Here is a 21,166-nt window from a genome sequence, read left to right on the forward strand (position 1 = left end):
CAGATTGATAGGGTTTCACTTTAGCGTGGGGTAGACTAAATACCATTAATTATGCTTATTCCAGTTAATAATGTTCTTTTTATTAATGTTACCATTCAGGTTCTACTACAAAGTTTGATGAAATACATAAATTGTTATGGAATATAAATAGAGGCAATATGTTTTTAGAGAAACTAAAGATCTTGAAGTTTCATGTTGCAGTTAATTGCCCAGATTTCAGTATTTATTTATTTGTGTCTCTTATATAGCGAGCAGCTACCCCAACGGGGTGTCCCGGCGCTCCAGAGGGTGTGATAGCTCTTTCTTCCTGAGTGATTTAGCAAAACAGGTATGTTTTTAATGCCTTACGAAAGGGAAGTTCTTCCGGGATTGAGCGGATGGCCTGCGGAAGTTTATTCCAGTGGGAGGCGGCGCATTCTTGAAAAGTTTTTCCTCCTGATCGCATCTTTTTAAATCTCGGAGTAGTCAGGAGGTTTTTAGAACTGGATCGCAGGGATCTGATGTTTTTATTGGGGCTTAAACAGGAGGAAAGATAAGCAGAGCCCTTCCCCTTGATTGCCCTATGAGTCAATGTAAGGGCTTTGAATTCCACCCTTTTCTGTATCGGTAGCCAGTGAAGTGAGCCGAGATGTGTTCTCTGAGGGAAATCCCACCCACTAATCGGACTGCAGCGTTCTGTACTGTTTGCAGCCGATGGCAAAGGCCTGCAGCAAGTCCGATATATAGACCATTGGCATAGTCCAAATGCGATGTGATCAAGGCTTGGACAATAGTTTTCCTTGTCTTACTGGGTAGGAAATTAATAAGTTTCTTGACCATCCTTATTTTAGAGAAACAGGCAGCAGAAACCGTTTGAACTTGGGTGTGAAAGGAGAGGGAAGAATCCCACCTGACTCCAAGATTTACAGATTCTTTCGGGGTGGGGGGTGTGCTTAAGTCATGTGGCCACCACAAATTAGAGTCATGGGGGGATGATTGGTGGAATGAAAGGACCTCTGTCTTTCCAGCATTAAGTCGGAGACAGTTCTGATCCATCCAACATGTGACTTTGCGTAAGCAGTCTTTTAAAGGATCAACTGTAGACTCAGAGATGCTATCATAAGAAAATAGCAGTTGGATGTCATCCGCCTATGAGGTGGCTGTGATTCCAGATTGAGGAATCAGCTCGGCCAAGGGGGAGAAATAAACATTAAAAAGAAAGGGGCTCAATGAGGAACCTTGAGGGACTCCCCACTTGAGTGGTCGGTTTTCTGAGGTAAAAGGGGGAGTGAACACCGCCTGTGTGCGGTTGGACAGAAAAGAAGATACCCATTTCAGGGCCTGGCCTTGGATGCCTTTAGAGTGGAGACGGTTGAGGAGGACAGGATGAGAGACATTGTCGAACGCTGCCGATAAATCCAGCAGCACCAACACCGCCCTCGATCCTGCATCAAGTTTCCATCGAACAGCGTCGGGCATCTCAATTAGTGCTGATTCCGTGCTATATCCTCGTCTGAAGCCATGTTGAGAGTCGTGGAATGACCCATGAGCTTTCAAAAAGTTTGCCAGCTGCTGTTGTACTAGTTTTTCCAGTACCTTGGCTGGAGCTGATAACAGGGAAATAGGCCTGTAAATGGCTGGCTCATTGGGGTCAGCGTTAGCCTTTTTCAAGATGGGGACAATACGTGCGTGTTTCCACGAATCTGAGAAGATGCCAGTACTTAATGAGTCGTTCCAGATACTATTCAGAACTGGATTAAGAATTGGGGCCAGAGCTTTATATTGTTTGGCCGGCCAGGGGTCAGTTGGCGAGCCGGATCTACACTTTGATAGTTGTGCCAGAGAGCGATCGAGGGAGATCTCTTCAAAATCCGAAAAGATATGGGAAGGTTCAGGGCAGAGTTTTAAGTGTACTGAAGGGTTATCAATGAGGTCAGTGCTGTTTTTGCAGGGAAAAGAGTCATAAATGGTGGCAATTTTTTCCTCCAAAAAGTCTGATAGACGATTACAGAGGGATTGTGATACCTTGGGCTGTCGTTTGAGGGCCGGGGGGTTAGTAAAATATCTTACAGTATTAAAAATTTCTCTCGCCGAACCTTGGGCTCTGGTAATTATTTCCTCTAGGTACTGTCTTTTATGATCAATGATCTTTTTCCTATGATTTTTAAGAGCTGATTTATATTTCAGTTTACTATCTGGAGAGTATGATAGTCTCCAGCGTCTCTCCAGGAGTTTACAGGCAGACTTACACTTTCGGAGTTCATCTGAATACCAGGGTGAGGAAGGGGCAGAACGAAATGTTTTGATAGGCCTGATGGGAGCAATAGAATCTATAGCAGAGGAGATCCAGCCGTTAAAGTTATTCAACCTGGAGTCTAAGTCGATGGCCTCCCTAGTGGTTGTTGAGGCCAGTTGCACTCCTAGGTTATCTGGAAAAATCTTACTCCAGTTACGACCAAGAGTTTTAGCTAATACTCGTGGTCTTGCTTGATGGGGTAGAGAAATAGAAAATGGAATAAAGAAGTGGTCGGACCAGATCACAGGGTAAGGATCACCAGTAGTAAGGTCTGCAAGGTTGGAGCATATGAGATCAAGAGTATGACCCGCTTTATGAGTAGGTCAGGAGATCAAAAGGTTTAGACCGCCGTCTGAAAGTGTGTTGAGGAAGTTAGTACTTGTGGGGTTGGAGACGTCCTCCACATGGAGATTAAAATCTCCGAGTAGAGTGAAATTGGCATAGCGAGAGCTAGCCTGGAGGACGTAATCCATAAAATCCGGATGGAAAGAAACCTTTGATTTAGGGGGCGGTATACTAATAAACCTGTAAGGGTGGTGTTGGCTGCCAGATGGATACAAAAAGGGAGGGCTTCAATGGATTCTATTTTACTATAGGGAAAACAGTAGGAAAGATAAGCAGAGCCCTTCCCCTTGATTGCCCTATGAGCCAATGTAAGGGCTTTGAATTCCACCCTTTTCTGTATCAGTAGCCAGTGAAGTGAGCGGCGATGTGGGGAGATGTGTTCTCTGAGGGAAATCCCACACACTAATCGGACTGCAGCGTTCTGTACTGTTTGCAGCCGATGGCAAAGGCCTGCAGCAAGTCCGATATATAGACCGTTGGCATAGTCCAAATGCGATGTGATCAAGGCTTGGACAATAGTTTTCCTTGTCTTACTGGGTAGGAAATTAATAAGTTTCTTGACCATCCTTATTTTAGAGAAACAGGCGGCAGAAACCGTTTGAACTTGGGTGTGAAAGGAGAGGGAAGAATCCCACCTGACTCCAAGATTTTTTACAGATTCTTTCGGGGTGGGGGGTGTGCTTAAGTCATGTGGCCACCACAAATTAGAGTCATGGGGGGATTATTGGTGGAATGGAAGGACCTCTGTCTTTCCAGCATTAAGTCGGAGACAGTTCTGATCCATCCAACATGTGACTTTGCGTAAGCAGTCTTTTAAAGGATCAACTGTAAACTCAGAGATGCTATCATAAGAAAATAGCAGTTGGATGTCATCCGCGTATGAGGTGGCTGTGATTCCAGATTGAGGAATCAGCTCGGCCAAGTGGGAGAAATAAACATTAAAAAGAAGGGGGCTCAATGAGGAACCTTGAGGGACTCCCCACTTGAGTGGTCGGTTTTCTGAGGTAAAAGGGGGAGTGAACACCGCCTGTGTGCGGTTGGACAGAAAAGAAAATACCCATTTCAGGGCCTGGCCTTGGATGCCTTTAGACTGGAGACGGTTGAGGAGGACAGGATGAGAGACATTGTCGAATGCTGCTGATAAATCCAGCAGCACCAACACCGCCCTCGATCCTGCATCAAGTTTCCATCGAACAGCGTCGGCCATCTCAATTAGTGCTGATTCTGTGCTATATCCCCATCTGAAGCCATGTTGAGAGTCGTGGAATGACCCATGAGCTTCCAAAAAGTTTGCCAGCTGCTGTTGTACTAGTTTTTCCAGTACCTTGGCTGGAGCTGGTAACAGGGAAATAGGCCTGTAAATGGCTGGCTCATTGGGGTCAGCGTTAGCCTTTTTCAAGATGGGGACAATACGTGCGTGTTTCCACGAATCTGAGAAGATGCCAGTACTTAATGAGTCGTTCCAGATACTATTCAGAACTGGATTAAGAATTGGGGCCAGAGGCCAGAGCTTTATATTGTTTGGCCGGCCAGGGGTCAGTTGGCGAGCCGGATCTACACTTTGATAGTTGTGCCAGAGAGCGATCGAGGGAGATCTCTTCAAAATCCGAAAAGATATGGAAAGGTTCAGGGCAGAGTTTTAAGCGTACTGAAGGGTTATCAATGAGGTCAGTGCTGTTTTTGCAGGGAAAAGAGTCATAAATGGTGGCAATTTTTTCCTCCAAAAAGTCTGATAGACGATTACAGAGGGATTGTGATACCTTGGGCTGTCGTTTGAGGGCCGGGGGGTTAGTAAAATATCTTACAGTATTAAAAATTTCTCTCGCCGAACCTTGGGCTCTGGTAATTCTTTCCTCTAGGTACGGTCTTTTATGATCAATTATCTTTTTCCTATAATTTTTAAGAGCTGATTTATATTTCAGTTTACTATCTGGAGAGTATGATAGTCTCCAGCGTCTCTCCAGGAGTTTTCAGGCAGACTTACAGTTTCGGAGTTCATCTGAATACCAGGGTGAGGAAGGGGCAGAACAAAATGTTTTGATAGGCCTGATGGGAGCAATAGAATCTATAGCAGAGGAGATCCAGCCGTTAAAGTTATTCAACCTGGAGTCTAAGTCGATGGCCTCCCTAGGGGTGGTTGAGGCCAGTTGCACTCCTAGGTTATCTGGGAAAATCTTACTCCAGTTACGACCAAGAGTTTTAGCTAATACTCGTGGTCTTGCTTGATGGGGTAGAGAAATAGAAAATGGAATAAAGAAGTGGTCGGACCAGATCACAGGGTAAGGATCACCAGTAGTAAGGTCTGCAAGGTTGGAGCATATGAGATCAAGAGTATGACCCGCTTTATGAGTAGGTCAGGAGATCAAAAGGTTTACACCGCCGTCTGAAAGTGTGTTGAGGAAGTTAGTACTTGTGGGGTTGGAGACGTCCTCCACATGGAGATTAAAATCTCTGAGTAGATTGAAATTGGCATAGCGAGAGCTAGCCTGGAGGACGTAATCCAGAAAATCCGGAAGGAAAGAAACCTTTGATTTAGGGGGCGGTATACTAATAAACCTGTAAGGGTGGTGTTGGCTGCCAGATGGATACAAAAAGGGAGGGCTTCAATGGATTCTATTTGACTATAGGGAAAAGAGGAGATGGTCCATGAAGATCTAAAAACAATAGCAATACCTCTGCCGTGGTTGGAGCTTTGTCTGTTAGCGCAATGAATGTGATAATCAGGGGGAATAGCAAGGGACAAAGCGGGGTTATTTTCACCTCCTAACCATGTCTCCGTTAGGAAGAGAATATCCCATTTGTTATCTAAAAGGGATTGAGCTATATCCAACGAATGTTTAACAAGAGAGCGGCAATTAATGATGTCTGCTTTGATGGTAATGATAAGTATCACCTTGTTTCCAGTTTGAGACATATTTGGGATATATTCAGAGAGACATTAGAAAGAGGCACTTTTCCGCATAGCCCTTCCCAACCCCAGGACTACTTATGGAGGCCGCTGCTAGGCTCCAGCACTAGCCCATTAACATCTGGTTTCTGCACCGCTCCCTCTGCCTGGCTCCTCCAGACTGGGACCCTGCTCCAAGTCCCTGAGCCCCCGTTTGATCTGCTATCTGCCAGCTAACTGCTAATTGTAGTGGTAATCTCAGTCTGTCCTGGTGACTTTAATTTGGCTATTTTTGTATTTGTATTTTCTTTTGACATCTCCTTAATTTAATTTTATTTAAATTCAAGTTTCATTTTGGACTGCACCTGTGATTCTATTGGCTGGATCTAGTTTGTCACGTCCAACTGCGCTGATGTTCCCCTGCCGCCAAAGGAAAGTCTGTGCCTGGACCACGCCTAGCGCCAGGACCACTGGCCCTCCTGCAACCCTCCAATACACCGCCAGAGAACTCCTGGTTCTGAACCTGTGACACAGCAGCAACAGCTGTTTCACCACTGTACCACTATCAACTAAAGGAACCTTTACCTACCAGCACTGATACTTCTCCTGCAAGACATCTTACAAAGGCCCTCATGCCGTTCCCACCCAAATCATGTCGAACAACCAATGAACTGCTCCAATATATTCTGCTCAATGCCCCTCACTCCGCAAGCTTACCACGGAAATCTAGGACACCATCACCACCCTCTCCAGTGATGTTGCCTTCATCACCGAAATGTGGCTCAACTCCTCTTCGAACCCTCTACATTGCCATTGCCACCCCCAACGGCTACAAGATGATACACCATGACTGCAACAACAAACAAAGGGAAGGCATTGCCCTCATCTTCAAGGAAACCATCTGATACACCATCGCCAAATATGTTACCATGCCTCTCATGGAGCACATCAACTTCCAACTACATACAGACGCAAAGACCAAGTGGGACCCCACCCAACGTTCTGTGACACCATTTCCAACCTCATCACCCTCCTTGCCATCGACACCCACCACTATGTCCTACTCGGCCACCTGAACTTCCACAGCAAAAACTCCAACAATACTAACTCTGTTGCCCCCCCTAGAGAACATGAACAACATTGGCCTAACCCAACAGGTCAGCGGACCCACACTCGAGGACAGACACACACTTGATCCCATCTTCACCTCCATCAACCAAATCAAATTCAGCCATGCAGCAGATTTCTCCTGGATCGACCACACCATTGTATACTTCACCATCGCTGATGCCCCTCATACCATCACTAAATGCCAGATCCCCTCCCAAAGCAGCGGCAGAAGGGTGACCAAAACCCTCTGGATACAGCCCTTACCACCACCCAACACGAAGCCTAAGTAGGCCTCAACCGAGCCATCCAGAACATCTCCACCTGGATCACCACCTGCACCAACAGAGTTGCCCCACTGAACCCAACAAAAGACTATATAACCTCAAAACATGCCAGCTGGTATACCCAGAGCTCAGAACCACCAAGCGCAAGTGCCACCAACTGAAGAAGAGTGGGCACCGACACCAGAGCTGCCCACAAAAAAGTCCTCTGAAACTACCTCGAGCACCTCAGGGAAGCCAAGAAAGCAGCCGTCGCCACCAGGATCAACATCGCAGCCAGCCAAACCATGAAACTCTTTAAAACTCTTTAAAATAATCAAGGAGTTCTCCAACCCAAGAGCCACATAGAACACGACCCAGCTATCCCAAGAACTCTGGGACACCCTGTCAAACTACAAACACAGCAAGATTGTCTCCATCTACCACAACTTTGACCCCCAATGCACCACCCTCAACCTCAACAACCCTGACCAACCATCAAACCCCCAGCAACACACTCACTGCCTGGTCTCCACTCATTACTCAGACCACTACAGCCATCATGTCTTCCATACACTCTGGTGCAACCACCAACCCCTACCCCCACCACCTCTTCACCCTCTGGACAAACCCCATCACCATGGACCTCACCAGCTTCCTAAACACCTCAACTGTCCCTTCCACTCTCACAACACTGTATAGCCCACACCTTCCAAAGTGCTTCCCCGTCTCCTTCGGTCACAGCACGCCCCGTCCTGCAGTGGGGTGGGAAGCACCCGATGATAAAATGCCACCATGGACCTTTTGGTGGGTGAGGGTTATTTTAAGAAAACATATCGTTTCTATTTATAGTACTAAGGTTACTGGAAGGATAGTTTGTTGAACTGCTAGTGGACTTTTCTTTGGGTATTTATGATCATCCTCAACAGCCAAATGACCATGAAACGACAGATCAACACAGTCGCCTACTACTGCTTCCACACTACAGAATCTTCAGATGGATCCTGATCAACACAAGAAAGACCATCACTCAGGCCCTCGTCACTGGCCTATTCAACTAAAACAATGCTCTCTATGCCAGGCTCTCCACCCAGCTCCTCAGAAGAGTCAAGACTATACAGAATGCTGTGGCCAGACTCATCCTGGACCGCCTAAAATGATCGCACATCAAGCCCCCTCCTCAGAGACGTCCATTGTCTGCCCATCCATAAGATATGCCAGTTGAAGGTCCTCACTCACACCTACAAATCCTTTCACAATCAAGGACCATCCAATATCAACCATCAACTGAATTTCCACCAACCCTCTAGATACCTTAATTCCTCCTCACTCGCCTTCAACCCCCTCACTTCGACCGCAGCAGTTGTGGAGGCAATCCTTCTCCTACATCACCGCCAGGACCTGGAACAACCTGTCCCTCCACCTCCGAACAGCATCCTCTCTGTTGGACTTCAGAAAGAGACTCAAAGCCTGGCTTTTTAATGGAGACACAGCGTCCTCAGCACCCAGATACACCTAGTGGTAACAGTGCTAATCTTTACAAATGATTGATTCACTGAAAGAAAGCAACAATAGAATTTGAAAGAATAATGACAAGTCCAATTTACATAATTTCTCTTTCAAATAAATTGTACATAGAACACAAAAAACTAGATTTCTAACATGGCCTGTGACAGGGTAAAATTGTATTTTCCTTTTTGCCAGAGTAATATCTAGTAGTTTACCGTAATTCAGGTTTCATATATCACACCATGAAGCCATGTTGCATAAGCAAAACATTTTTCAAGTGACAAAGCTATTGTAGAACTCGCAAAACAGTTCTAGAAGGCTTTGCCAAATGCAAGGAGATTTTGGGCCTCATTTACGAGGTTTTGCCATAGGGCAGCACTGCAGCCCTTCCTGCTGCACTGCCCTACGGCAAAATAAAAGGGCAGGTATGAGATACAGTGCATTGCTGTCCTTTTCCCCTGAGCCGGCGCACAATAAGCTGCTGTGCACCAACTCAGGCACCTTTGCACTATGATGCAAGGGTAAACCTTCCTGCAAAAAAACAATTACAAGAGGTGTTTTCCTTTTTCTATGTGTGCTGCAGAAGGCAGCACACATGGAAAAAGGAAAAAAGAGGAGAAATAAAGATATTTCTTCTGGTGCCTGGGGAGACGTAATTTTTTGGAGATGCCTCAGATTTATGATTTCTTGTAAATCTGAGGCAGTGTCAAAATGTCATGAATGTTGCAGGCAATGCCCTAAGCAACACCTATTGCACGTCCCTTTAATGCAGAAAACTGCATTAAAGTGGACAATATTTATGAGGCAGCATTAAGTCAAAGAAAACTGGCTTAGTGCTGCCTCGTAAATATGGAGCTGGCTTTTTTTAACGCTAGATGCCAGTTATTTAGTCAAATTAATTTCAAGTTGATATTTTTTTCCTGAGTGGACTATTTACACAACATTTTTAGTGCGAAATTAATCTTGATTCAATTTTTTACTGGGAAGTGCCAAAGTGAGTAAAGTTGCAGCTTCTTTTCCTCCTCCAAAGACTTCTCTCTGTACTGTACTGTACTAAGTCTTGTCCACTTTTAATTTGGATTATAGAGGTAAAAACATCACTCATCGTTCACTTGCAATCTCTGGGGCATATTCTCAAGAACGTGTGATAACCATTGCAAAAGTTACTTAACGCAACTTCCAACATCGCAGTCTATTGCGGGAAAATTACATTGTGTTAACCAAGCATTCACAACTCAGCGGTACCATGTGATAGTCTCCAGATAACCCATCAAATGTCTGCATTAAAATCAACGCCACGCTGCAAAACTGCGAAATGCAAATGCAAAAAATCTTGCGATGAGGCCAATCGCTGTTCAAAAAGCAGCAAAAAACAGTCACAGGCCAGCAAATCCCACGCGTCTGGGGGGAAAATGCACCATAAAAAATTATAGAAACAACACACCAGAAACAATCCAAAGTGTGTAGCAACATGGATGCACCCTGACTGAGTGCAGAGGCCAACGCAAACCCCACAACCCCCACAGACCACCAGCAAGGAACAACGGGGATGACCGAGGAGAAGAGGGAGAGGAAGACGGGGTGTAGTCCGCTACAAAATCAGATCAGTGTCACAGAGGTGACAGAACACTACCATCAACTGACCCACAAGTAGACCACCTGGAATGCAGTCGGAGTGCCGAGGAGGCCAAGAGGTGCTGGCATGATTTGACAACCTAAACCAGGCACAAACCCACTGCCAACAGGAAGGCTGCAACAGTGACAGGAGGTGGGAGTCCTGCCCCACAGGAGGAGCTGGAGGAAACAAGACCACTGTCATCAGTGTGGAGACAGTGCAAGGTGTAGGGAGTATGGACACAGCTCGAGAAAACCTGACACAACATCAACAGGGTGAGTAACGACCCGGGTCTAGGGGGATGGGGGTAGATGGGCACAATGGCACACATGCACAATGAGGTATAGCACACTGCACACACACAATTACCCTGGACCATGTCCCTGATCCCTGTAGCACACTGCCGCACACACACATAGCAAGAACAGCACACCCACATTGACGACAATGTGGTACAACGCGCAAAGCCAACACTGCAGAACAGAGGACACAACTGGCTGCACACATGCACAGAAACATGCCTACTACATCTGACAGAGCTGGAAACTGTGAAATGGAAATGTATGCGTACGACCTCACATCTGTCATGTAGTCCAAATGTACACTGTCCGGCAGCACCTCCCAAACAGTCGCAATGTACATTGTCATACAGTCTGCATGTAAACAAGAACATTGTGCCAACATACATGTCAACACTATGTCAACATGCATCTCCCTCTTCACATTGCAGAGGGGCACACAATACCTTCAGCAGAGCACAGGCGACAACACATCTGTGATGCCGGAGAGGACCACCACACCTTTGAAACCACGCCCTACAACAGCCCATGGACATCCCACGCAACCCACCACCAGGACCCGGGCAGCCAAGCTACTTAGAGGAGAACACAGACCCTGCAACAGACCACACAGCAGGAAACACATGCAAGCACAGCTGGCTCACAACACTCTACCTACCCACACATGGCACCCCAATGCCAGGTGTCAGCATGCCAAAAGGAGGTGGCCAAACAGGTGTGGGTGGGGTCCAAGCCCATGGAAGGTGAACTAGATCACATACGTTGGTGTCTATTATCCTTCAGGGACCACCTACACCCCACAAAGGAGACCCACACTGCCATAGAGACACAGGCAGAAGCGCATTCACAGTACAGAACCCTGCCCAGGGGCAATCAAATAGCAGTCACACACCCACTTTGGCTCTGCGTACGGTTGCCCAGGCCACTTCCCTTACGAACTGAGTGGGTAACAACAAAGCTACGTGTCGAAGCTCCAACCTGCTGCCTGCGGTGACATGTATGCGCCCGCTGTACACAGCACGTTGTAATGTTGCAGACCCTCCTGTATACAACAAGACCACAGATATATTGTTGAATTGGCTATGGACACGTGCGCCCGCCCCCTTTATTGGCAAGGCCTTATGTACAGTGATGCCTGTGCTGGATGGGTGTTGGGTGAGTGTAAGCCAGCCCGCACAGAGTGCTTGGTGCTGGCAACAACTTGAACAGTGTACACCAGTGCAACGGACACTGAAAACAGCTAAATAACAGAATTCAACTGTTGAGTAACATGGAGGGACCGGAGGAAGTCCAGATGTCACCCAACATGCAAACAAAAGTGTCCGTGAGTTGCAGTGCACTGAGGTTGGTTCACTAGAGCTGAGCACGCTCATGTGAAGAAAAAAGTCTAGGATTGTGTCCCTTCGAGATATTCCTGATGCAGATGCAGTGGGTTGAGCTAGACCTGCATCATCTTCCTTATCAATGTCCCAGGTCTCCCACACTGCTTGAGGTAACATTGCTGCGCAACCTCTCCACAGCACAAAACTCAATCACTAAAGGTCCATGGTTTGCGGTGTACTGAGTCAGTGGCACCTGGAGTGCTGAGCAGGGGATCAGGCAGAAGATGGCATCCAAGACAGGTGTGAGCAACTCGGCCACTCTGCCAGTATCACCGTTTCAACTCTGGCAGATGGCAGTTGAAAGTGGTCCTGGCGATGGTGGCGTGTTCCTCCTGCAGTGATGCGACGTCCGTGCCGGTCAGGACTCAATTTGATGTGTGAGACCTGGTGGGCCGCAGTTGAGGCCAGAGGCAGCGGACAGCGCAGGGCCACAAACACATGGTGCTGATGACCCCAAGGCCTCAGAAGCCATCCAATATCACAGAAGAAAGGGTCCCGGACCTGACCAGCACAGAGGTAGTGGCCCCGGATGCACAGTGGCCATCACAGGCACCCTGCCACGGGACGGTGACTTGCGGTGCACTGTGGTAGGGCCACGTGGATTGGCCATGTCCTCATCGATGTCAAAGGTGAATGTGGTGGAGGGTTGCGGGGGACAGTGGAAGGTGTCCTGCAAGGCATGATACGGAAGGCCTGATGTTAACTAGAAGCAGCAAATTGTTGAGTGGAAAGCGACAGCCTCGTTGCTAGAACCAAATCAGTATCAGCTACATGAGGATGAAAACTACCCCCTGGTCCATAGACTCAGACGCCACCAATGTACGACCAGTGAGTGTCCATGAATGTCGGGGAACAAACTTAGTGGCACTCAGGCTGAGAGGGGATGCAGTCTGCGATGATGCTGGTACTCTAATATGAACTCCACCATTGCTAAATCAAGACTCTGAGACCTTCTGGACTGCAGTGTAAGCCGGAGGCAGCGTTCAGCAGTGGCCCACATCCACGTGTCATTGGCTCGCGATGCACAGAGTTAGTGACACCAGGGCAGTTGTCAATAGTGTTTGATCACCTCCAGAACGATTATCCTTTTTTGCTCCTGACGGCAACACGTAATTTTCTTACACCTCTCCTTGCTTGCAAGATGTACTCTGCCATTGAAAAATTGATGCTCAGTTCCAATTGTGCAACTAACTCGACCGCATTGTAGTTGGTAGGCATTTCCAGCAAGGGGCCAAAGAAACGTGTGGTTGTGATGCTATACATAGACTTGGTGTCACCACATTGAAGGGAGTATAGTGATTTAAAGTCTGCATTGAAATTTGTGCCTGACTACTGCATGATCAAGACTCAGTTCCAAATGTGTGACCTACTTGAGCTTAGTGCGGCCTTGGAGCAGAAGTTTGCAAGGGCACACAGACACATGTGGTTGTAATGCTATACACAGACTTAGTGGCACCACATCGAAGGGAGTATAGTGACTTCAGCTCAGCCATACACATCGTCCTCAACCATAGTGTAATCAAGACTCGGTTCCAAATGTGTGACCTACTAGTACACTGTGTATACCGGTAGAGTACATAAACAAGAATAGAGTATTGCTGGACTTGCTTGGGGAGGACATGATGGTCGTATGAGGATGCCAGGGTCGCGGGCATCGGGCCTGGATCTTGCACTGGCATGTGGTGAGCACTCTTTGACACATGCCGTTGTTGGCAGGTGTACATTGAGGCTTGGGTGCGCAGGGGCTGGTAAGACTTGTTCGGGGACCAGCATCCTGGGGTGCAGCAGGCGCACAGGATCGCTGTGGCAGAGACGTTGGGTATTCTGAAAAAGAACCACGCCTGGAGCTATGTGCCTTTTATTTTCACCCCTATGCTGGCCTGGAGTACTCCGGGCCAGCCCACTCCACTCACGCTTACAGGGAGGACATAACAAACTACATTTCTGTGTTCCTCCCCACTGGCTGGGGTGACATGGTTGCGTCCACTGTCCACCACACTCCATACACCAACGGTGTGTGTCAACATGGATATGTGTGTGGTCTGCATACTGCAGTCTGTCCAGCACATGCAGGCCACTCTTGGCATTGTGTACATTCTCATTCATGGGTCACTTGCCTCCTTCACGTATGCCTGGACCTGACCTCTTCCCACATCCTGCTATTGTGTGGCTGAGGTGCCATACTGCTGGTGGTTAATGTATATGGCTGGCCCAGGTTTCCACAGTAAGCTGTTCTGTCGTGTCTGGTGGGGGTGCATGGTGTATGTGAGCTTGTGATGTGTGCATTTCCTGTGTTGTGAGTTGCATGATTGTGGAGTTGAGGTGTGTGGTGTGTTCATTTGGAATTGGCCAACGAGCAGTGCATTTCCGTGGGTGCCATCCTGGTAGAACAGACTGATGATGGACTGTCAGAACTTGTAGGGCTCATGCACACTGCCTGGGGGGTTTACTACGGCGTTGGCGGGGATTCCTCGGTGGTCTAATATTACCTGGACATTGGTGGGATACGTGCGCTTTCTGTTGCACTTATTGTGTGCAGTGTTGCCAGGGGGCACAAGTAGGACATGTGTGCAGGCAATTGCCCTTGACACGTGCGGGAAGACAGCTGTGGCGTAGATGCCTTGCTTGGTCTCCAGCTGTTCCCGCACAGTGTGTTGGAAGTATAGATAGTGGGGTACCAAGCTGATGGTGTCATCCATGACCTTTGTGAGGGACTTGGATTGGGCTGGCTGTGTGACTCCTCCGACTCGTGTGGACGTTGGTTTCAGGGTACCAGTGGCCAACAGGTGCATCATGGCCAGCAGCTTGGTCTGAGGTGGGATGTTGGTTGTCTGCTGTGTTGGTACCATCAGTCTGTGTACAATGGGGGTCAGGATGCGAATGATGGTTGAACTTTTGTGCCTGCGGTGGGCTATGATATTCTCTGGTGGAGGGTCTGTGAGGTGGGTGCATTTTCGGAGGGTTGCTGTCTTTGTCTGCGCTGCCTCGGTGTTGGGCCAGGGGGGTGTTTAGGGGAGGTGGGGGGTGGACCTAGGGGTGTTGGGGGCCTATTGGGTGTCCGGGCCCCATGTTCACTGGCTTCATGGCATCTTTTGTTCTTCAGATGTGGCTCTGGGCTGTGCTCCCTTTTGTGGTGCAGGCTGTGTTTTGACTTTACAACAGGTCAGACCAGGTGTTCGTTTCCAGCTACTAACGCACCTTATCACATGTTTTTGGATCTTATCACAGACTTGCTGGTCGTTGAGAATGTTGCAGAGTGGTTTTGTCACAGCTTTTTGCATGGGAACGCCTACTCTGCATCTCATTAGCTATAGTTGCCTGGGTCATCTGTGGTAATGTTTTTTGCTTCTGCTATCGCGGGTAAACTGGTGCTATGGGCTGTTAGCACCAGCTTGTGAAAGCAATTTTGGTGCCGTTAACTCGGCGATAGCTCCTTGAGAATATGCCCCTCTGCTGCATAATTCACAGTGGGATTTATATTTATAGGGAAAATCAAGTACATTCAGTTCAGTGTTTAGACAAGATTTGATGTTTGAGGGAGGGAAGGGACCACTGTTTTTCCTTTTTTTGGACTTTTTAATTTCGTCTTTTTGTTGGATTGGAGCATGGGTCTAGGAAAATAATTCCTTCCTTTCCTTTTTTGTTTTTTCTAGATTTGTGATTATATTGTGGCGTTTTTGTACTGCTTAAAGTCTTATCTGCTGAAGGTCATTAATTTGTTTTCTCAGTTATTTTAATGAATTATTCAGACACTTGTTGCTGTTGTTCTAGAAATAATTTAGGGTACTGTGGATGGTCTTGATTTCATGTAATATTGAGGTTATTGTTTTGTCTTTATTTGTGCCTGTTGGTGGCTGGGGAGGGGGCCCTCTACGAAGCCACGCCCATGCAGCCATCCATTTTTCTATGCTCTCAGAGAGAGAGAGATGGTTTGTTTATACCTTTTTAAAGTCTTTATCTGGGTCAATAGTTGCCTAAGGCTTTTGTCTTATGGTTATCTTTATGGGATATTTTTCCTGAGCTTTTGTCTTTTTCCTTCATGTTGTACTTTTGTTATGTTTTTAATCTTAATTGATTCTTTTTGCTGCATTATTGGAAGTGCAGCGGCCTTTGGCCTTGGCACATTTGAGGGTTATTTTTATGCCATAGTTTCTCTGAAATATTACATGTATTTCTTGCTGGCTGGGAGAGCAGGCAGCCATTTATATTAATACTCTATGCTTTCTTACTACTTGCCATGTGCTTGGCCACTATTTTGTGAAACTAGTCTGTGACTCAGAGGCCATTGGTTCACTGTGTTGCGAAACCAGCGTGTTTGTCCGATAGTTGCTTTATAACCATTTTCTTCTACTTTTGAAAGTCATCTCTGGAGCATTGTATGTTATGGCCCTTTAAAAGGCTACCGATGTGTTTGCTTATTTTTCTTTTTTCCAAATAGTTCCTCTTATTGTGATTGTGGGCTGGTTCAAGTTTATTTAGTCCACGGCTAATAGTTTGATTAATATAATTATTTTTTTACCAGACCCAATGTTCTCACAGTGCTCTCAGATGCTCTTGAGGGACACCACATTGTTTAGATTATTTTTTAATTCTGCAAAGTTGATTGGTCCCTCTGAGCTATGTTTATAATTTTTATTAAGTGTAATAGATTCTTACCATCCCTACCCTTATTCTCCTAGAGGTTGCAAGGGCCCTGGAGGAAATTCACATTATATTTTACCATCTTCTAGAACTTTTTAAAACTTTTTTCTGCCTCTTTATATCAACTGTCAGTATCAAGGCAGCTTTTAGATTTATAAATATGTTGTTTTAATATTTCTGCAGTTTGCTTAGATTTTTGTGTGACTAGTGCATGGTTTACCAGTTAGTTTACTAATTCATACAAAATTGTTATATGTTATGATGACTTGTACTGCATTCTCTAAGATGGCCAAGTCACACTGTGTTCTGACTTTCTTTATATTGCCTGCAAGAGGAGGAGAATGAGAAGGAGACAAGTCTGTGGATTAGCTGACACCAAAGTGAAGAAACCTCTCTGAAACGTTGTATGGCAAATCAACAGGAGTAGAAAATGATGGCACCTAATAAACGGGTTCCTGTCATAAAGCTCCCATTGCAGCGAAGAAATCTATCACCACTAATGAAAAGAGCCCTGCCATCAAGCCCTCACTCTGTTTCCACCAAAGTGCACAACATGATGTACCTTCTTGGTAGGATAACATCGGAGTCACGCTGGATTAACATCTACATCACCAGCACCAAACCCAAAGTAGATGTTTATCAGCGCTGCCGTGACAGCAGTTATGGCTAAGACCAGTGAATAGGAAATGAAATTGTCCAAGCAAAGCAAATCTTCCCCGCTCATACAACAAGAACTACTTGGACTTGCTACACAGCAAGACATTCTGGCTGTTCTTACATCAGGCACAGTCTACACTAGCTCTTCCGAGTAAAATAAATGCCATTACCTCATTTTCTCAAAAACGTGGAGTGGACTTCCCGAGTTCCGCAATGGGTGAAAAGGTAAAAGGCAGCCTAGTTGGCAGAGTGGGAGATAAAGTAGTAACTGTTTATGTTGGGAATGGCACTAAGAAAATGCAAATCCCCTCTATTCTGACTGCTTCTGTGCCGCCACCACCAGCTTCCATCATCACAAAATCTGAGTAACATCCTAACTACAATCCCAGTGCACCCCAACCAAAAACAAACGCTGCCCTTATCCGCCACTTCTTTTTCTGCTTTCGCTTTTACAAGGAAACCCCACTCCCCAGGACGGGACTACTTTATATGTATGCTTAAAGAGAAATACTTTCCAAAGTGCAAAATGTGCCCCAAAACAGTGCGTCATAGGAGGCCAGGTGGACATCTTTGTGCCAGGGGCTACTCTGCCTATATGAAAATCAAACATCCAATCTTATGGGAATCCTGAGGGAAGTGCCTAAAAAGACTGATGTCCCTGAGCTAGAATAATCTGAACTGATAGGAGCAGGTCATGATTATGAAGAAGATGTTGTTGGCAGGACAATCAGCCTGGTTCACAAACTCATAGTGTGCATACAGCAATTAGCAGGAGCCTCTGCTTAGAACAAGGAAGTGGGGAATAGTGCAGTCCTCCCAAATGCATGAGAGAAGCCTACTTCCACAGATATCACTTGCAGTAGGATCATCATCAGCAATGTAACAAAATATAATCCGCTATCTAGTATGCGTTCAACATTGATACACTGTACCACCAAACACATAATCTGGTCCTTTTATAGAAGGGGTAACTGGCAAAAATGCTGCTGATTGATCTACTCCCATTTTCTTTGGTGGAAGAGAAGAATTTCTGGAATTTATGGAGGACCTATATCCAAAAAAGAATGGTTCCAAGCCAGCTCACCAAATTTATAACTATCATTGTGCTACAGCTGTAACATGAAGTGCTGAGATTAGTTGCTAAAGCAATGAAGGATGGTATTGTGCAGTGCCTCCATTTCAATACAGACATGTGGGCCATTTATCAAGCTATAGACTACATTTGCATCACTGCACACTGGGTCTCCTTAAAGGCGGTTATGGGAAGGCTATCACTGTATGCTGATAGAACAGATGACTTTAAAGTCATTTCTCAGCATGGGACAGCCACAATATTCTCCATGGGAGAAACACATATGGCTTCCAACATTCTTGAAAGTACCAACATCTATGATTGATTTCAACCAAGTGGCTTCAGGATGGGATTCCCCGCTATTGACAAAGGTAGTAACATCGTTAAAGCCATAGCAGATGGAGAATACTATGCACCAACCTGATAATGTAGGACCTCCTCAAAATGGAAAAACAGTCAACTACTTAGTGTTCACCTGTCATAGGATTTGCATGCATGTCAGTCATTCCTTTAAAGTCCGGAAGCACTGGTAGGTCATTAAGCATGATAATAAAGTCTACGTAAAATCTATCTTACACAAGGTTTCAAAACATTGATATGCCTTTTACATGCTGCATCGCCTATTTGAGCAGGGCAATGGTGAGGCCTACAGAGTGGAGAAGACGTCACTGCTAAGGACATGTTGACAAATTTAATTTAATAGAGTGTCTGATCAAAATGTTAAATTGATGTGAGAAGTCAGCAGGGAATATTATTTCATAAGCCAATCCATCCTACTGATGGAATTGCTGCAAGATTGGTTTAAGGTTGAAGAGACATTTAACAAAGTGAATGAAATAGCAGCTAGTTTGGCCAATAGAATTCTCTTTATGGATACAAGTAACAGGCTGCAACAAGAGATCATGGTCTCTGAAAAGTACACCTGTGTCACTATGCTGGGTTCACAGAACCAACATAGGCTGTAAACTGTCTTTCCTTTTTCGGTGCTTGGTGTGCCTATTTTAAGAACTGGATTGTTTAGAAAGAAACTTAACTAAGTGCAAAAATTGCAACTTTAAGGACAAAGAACAACTTAAGAGCTGTTTTCACCAACCTCTGGAGAGTATGTTTGTGGCACATACACCTTATCACAAGAGAAGTGCCATTACAAGTCAGACCTTCTGCTACAAAACCAGCCATAGGAGCTTCACTAGAAATATCCTCTATGTTAGGTTGGATTTTGGTAGTTGCAGAACTTTTATCAACCTCCCAGATGACTAAAGACCAGGAGTAGAACATTTCAAATATTGCAGTTGTTACTGCAGTATTTGGATGACCAAACAATATTCCTATTGGATCAAGATCTTTGGATCTATTGGCCTCAGGAAAATGAACAGTGGCCACATTCCGCAGGCTGGCAATAATATCACAGAGAGATAATCGATGACACGGTCATTTTGGCCTGGTGACTGAGTTGTTACAAACAAAGAAAACTAATTCAACATTAGGGTCAACTACAGATTTTACAATGAACAATGTCATATTCATCTTCTATGGACTATTCAATGTCCTGAAAGAACTAGATGCCTTCAATGCCTATTTTCATTCCTGTGTTTGGCTATCAGTGTAGATTGATAGGACTGCATTGCATTTGTCCATGGCGTCCATGAATAAAGATACATCACTAAATATCAAAATGGTCTTTAGATAGCTGGCTAATGAACACCAAACGAGTATGATGGATGGGAGGGGCGTATCTAAATGTAACTGCTTGCCAGCATCTCTTGGTTCCTCTTAGATTTCTCAGTTTACCTTGATGCTAATTCTTAAATTCCTTTCCTTTTTTGTTCATCAGCTCTGTCTTTTATTGTTTGAAAATTAAAAATGAAACAAGCATGTCCCATTGTCTTGTGTATTGGTTTCACCTTTGCACTGTGTTAAGTTAGCATGTGCTGGTTAGAAGTTAAACACCATTTTTCCTTTCCTGCTGCCTCTGCACACAACACATTTTGTTAATAATGCTTTTCGCCTAGTTAGGTATTTTGCTTTACACAAGAATAACATGTTTGCTTATAATATCAGTCTTGCTTGGTAAGCTATGTCTGTACAGAGTGCTGAGGCCTTCAAGGTTATTTCAACAAAGCGCTTATTGTTTGGATTGATCAGCGCACAGAATAGACATAATATGGATGCAGCTGTGGCCAACTTTGGTTTTAGGCACCAATAATAATGCACTGCACAAGGCAGGAGACACACTTGATGAATATCCATCCGTATGCAGAGTGTTGGTGCAGGAGATATTGTGATCCATTTCCACTGAACCCAAAGGTATGGGCCCGCCCTACTAAACCCAAAGAGACCTTCTGTAGATATAATATAATGTACTAGCTAGGGAGGGTAAACCCAGGTTCTATTTAGACCTGTTTCCTTTAGCATTTTAACATGCTTTCACCCTTTGTATTTTATGGAATAGTAACTATGCTGTTAACCTTGATCTTTATAATATGTTTGCTTGTATTAGCTAAGATACTGCGTTTGAGATACACTGCATCAGAAATAAACATTTCAAAATCGCACATGTCCTCATTGACTCCTCGTTCTGGATTGATATATTAGTATACCGAAAGAGGGTTCATGTGTTCCATGTTACCTGAGGTGTTCTAAGTTCATGTTCTGGGTTGTCTAAATCATTGGGGTTTTGTAAGTACCAATGAGACACTGATAACTAGTCTGGTAGGGAATTTTGGATCCTGAGGTGAGTTTTGGCACACTGCAATTCACTGAGGTTCCAAGTCTCTATTCACAGTTCTGTATATGAGCAGAATTCCCTGCTACATGGCGCCCGATCGTTGGCGGTCTTATTACATGACACTTGAGTAGTGCTTATATCGGTCCTTGACACCCTTCGCTATTGTTTCCGGAAAACAGTGGTGTCGGACAAACTTGCCTATATTAATATAGGTCTTTTCAAGCTTGATTCTTTCGAAACAGTTTATTTGAATTACTACCCAGTTGTGCTACATACTTTTCATTGTACCTTTTTCTTTCTGTGTCACTATGGCCGCGGTGGACATTCCTCAACATAGTCGCATTGCGGTGCGCAATCACTTGCAGAATTATCATGTACCCGTGGAT

Source organism: Lissotriton vulgaris, chromosome 4_1, assembly GCF_964263255.1.
Source record: "Lissotriton vulgaris chromosome 4_1, aLisVul1.2, whole genome shotgun sequence".
Taxonomy (NCBI): Eukaryota; Metazoa; Chordata; class Amphibia; order Caudata; family Salamandridae; genus Lissotriton; species Lissotriton vulgaris.